General features: G+C 33.6%; 1 long non-coding RNA gene across 2 annotated transcripts; it reads left to right on the top strand.

Moving 5' to 3' along the window:
* Window positions 1-314: 314 nt before the first annotated feature.
* LOC113329015 lies at window positions 315-2,922 on the top strand. 2 transcript variants are annotated; one of them, XR_003349699.1, is made up of 7 exons: window positions 315-755; window positions 1,054-1,131; window positions 1,256-1,416; window positions 1,561-1,630; window positions 1,828-2,005; window positions 2,229-2,398; window positions 2,641-2,922. It is a non-coding gene; the product is annotated as an uncharacterized LOC113329015 (long non-coding RNA). The 2 variants fall into 2 exon arrangements; XR_003349700.1 differs by lacking the exon at window positions 1,561-1,630.
* Window positions 2,923-3,170: the final 248 nt, after the last annotated feature.

Raw genomic sequence — 3,170 nt, 5'->3', positions numbered from 1 at the left:
TGGATCTTTAGACTGTTGTTAGTTCTAAAGACGATCTTGTGATAATCCATTGTTAACAGACTCCGTTTTGTGCGTGATTGATCACAAGAGATTCAAGTGATTGTGTGCAGGTTTTTACTGAAGATTTAAGAAGATTTGAAGACAAAGAAGATATTGAAGATCTGACTTGGGTTTTATAATCTTTGGTGTGCACAATACTTGTTTCGGTAAAAGAGGATCACTAGTGGAAAATGGATATTTTAAGTCTGTTTGGGATTTATAAATATGACTTCCTAGGGCTTTCTTAATTGATGGAGCTTCCAAGGAAAGACGTTTCTATAGAAAAAAATAGGAAAAGGGGATAGTTTAGTAAATCGGGGGAGCTTCTAGAAGAAATAAAATTAAGTCCGCGTGTGGACTATGGAGATTCATTTTCCCCTTTCTTTGATTTCTATCCCTGCTTCTGCTACTACTGGACACATATTCTCTCTCTCTGTCTCTCGATCTCTCAGAGTTCTTTTTCTTTCTTCCATTCGATTCATTGTCATAACATTGAATCGAATATCTGTTCTCAACAAGATTAATCAGAGTTATCTTTCCTAAACCTATATCTCAGAAACAAACGATCTTCAGAAACCAAACCCAATCATTCAATAATCCATTTGAACCCTAGAAGTTTGATTTTCTCCGACATAATCCCTCGAAAATGAAATCTCTATACTCTATGCATGACCTATTGCTTACTAGCCCAAGAATAATAAAACCATAGATTTTTCGTAAGTGTTGATGCTATGAGTCTGATTTTTATATATATAGTAAAATTTTTTTTCAAGAATCCTCAATTTTTATGCTTTTTCATTTGATTTCATGGAGTTTAAATAATGGGTTTGGTTTTAATTTCAGTTTTATGATCTGAGTTGTGAGTTAGGTTACTATATTCGTGTACAATCTAGTTGTATTGATTTTCTTGGGTTTATTTTTGTTTTGATTTGGCTTGTGTTGATAGTATTCCATCATTTAGATCTAAAATTTGTTGGATTTACAATGAATTTGGTTTGTGTTTCTTTTGAGAAGATATTGAGAAGATTAGTCAAAAGAAGAGAAGTAGTAAGAATTAGATTTTGGGGGGTTCTCAAGCACAACAGTTTCATGGTAAGCTAGATTTGTACTCGATTTATCTACCTAAAGATGAGTCTTCTACTTGTTTTGTAATATGTATTGCACTTTCATGTCATTGATATTACAATTTGGTGTTATGGTTTTTTGGCTGTTGCAGGTGAGCCATCTAAATGACATTGTTAAGAGATTAGACAGTGAATCAGTGAAGTGCAACCCACTTTAACAGAAGACAGTGAACCAGTGATGCATACTAGCCGTGTTCCAAGCGTTGTGGAATACCTTGTCCAGTGGGAGGAATTATTATCTACGCTGCACATGGTATGTCTTCTTAGAAACTGATTATGTGAAACTTCGACCCTTTGTTATTCAATGAATTGGTAGTGGCATTTAGTTGGGTTCTTCAGTTTACTAAAAGGCCTTTCAGCATTATTTCAATTGTTATATTACTTTTCATGCTTACAGAGGATAAGAATCAGATTTACCTGTCATCCGTGAAGCATCCAACGCAATTTCATTAGAGAGCTGAATTCGGGTGAGCTTTTGGCCAAACAAAAGTTTCATTAGTACCAAATTCGTTAGAAGATTGTAGCTTTATTACGATTTACTAATTGCTATTAATGTTACTACTTGGGGTAAATTGTGAGCTAATATTTTCCAGTTTTATTAAGATTTATGTCAAAGTGATCGTTTTACTCTTGAAATTGAGATGGGTTTTTTTTTTTTGTACAGATTGATGGGGGATCAAATGTTGAGAAACTTGGGGTTGCAAAACATCCAAACTTTTATTAAAATGGTGCTGGCATTTATGTTAGCATCTCTATTTCCTTGGGATTGGATCAAACTTGGATTTGATCTTGTATTGGGTACCTCCAATTTAGACGATGGATTGTGCGGTCACTTAACAAAGGTAACTCACTTATCCATCCATTCTAATATGAGATACTAAGAAGGTTTTTAATTCCCACTTTTGTATTTAAGGGTAAGGCATATACCTTAAACCTTGTTTGTTGAAGCTCTATAAGTATTATCTATTTAAATTACTTGCTTTGTCATGTTCTATTAGATACCATTTCCTAGTAAACAAACTTGAGCAACTGATTCGATCGGGAAGTGCTTTTACTGTGTTGCAGTATAGTTGCATCTCTGGAGATGTAAATCACAATTAATGGAAGCATTAATAAGCAGGATATTCGAGCATTTCTGAATTGGGATGAAGTCCATTTCGATTTTCCATTGTCAAGATGCCCCTCCAACTCATCCAACTGATAAGTTGGAGCCTGTATGATTCAATTATAGTCAGGTATACAACTTAACGAAATTTTGATACTCTTTTGTTGTTATATAACTTTTAATTTTGACCATTGTCTAGTGTTTATTAGGTACTGGTTCATTGAGGGTTGGGTTGAATTCTTGACAACTGCAGTGTCTATCTGTTTTATTGTGAACCACCTATTAGTTTTTTTTTGTAATATTGGTACTGCTTTTCATCCTCATTAAGTATTATTTTTACTCTTAATGTCTATACCTTTTGGTTTATTTCAGAAGCACAAGATAGATAAATCTATGGATATGGAGTTGCATCGAAATGTTAATTGTAGAGGTTGTCAAAGGTAACCACTTGGTAAGTATTGTGTTGTAGACGTTGCTTCTACTATTGTTGTTGAAACGCTTTAACATATAAGCTGGTTGAACTAGACACTTGATTATAAGAGTATTATGGAAGTAGAACCACCTGTAAAAACTCTTAGATGATAATCACTATAAATTATAAGGCAGTTGTTTCTGAGAACACTTTATATATAATAAAGGTTTACTTGTACGCCATACTTTTATATTCTGCATTATAATTGTTTTATTATAATTAAAGTAAATTACACAAGCGTTAATTCCTATTTACTTGATAAGCAATCCTATTGTGTTTGGTTAAGTCCGAACCTTTGTATCAAGTAAACATACTTCGTTGTTGTATTGTCTCGATCTCGTATCCATAGATGATCACACGAAGTGTGAACCGATTAGTTGTATTGTCTCGACTCAGTCCATAGACAATCACTTTCGTAGAAAGGACTTAT

The sequence above is a fragment of the Papaver somniferum genome, unplaced genomic scaffold, assembly GCF_003573695.1.
Source record: "Papaver somniferum cultivar HN1 unplaced genomic scaffold, ASM357369v1 unplaced-scaffold_115, whole genome shotgun sequence".
Taxonomy (NCBI): Eukaryota; Viridiplantae; Streptophyta; class Magnoliopsida; order Ranunculales; family Papaveraceae; genus Papaver; species Papaver somniferum.
Note: the sequence above shows the minus strand (reverse complement) of the source record. Positions and strands in the feature narration are given on the sequence as shown.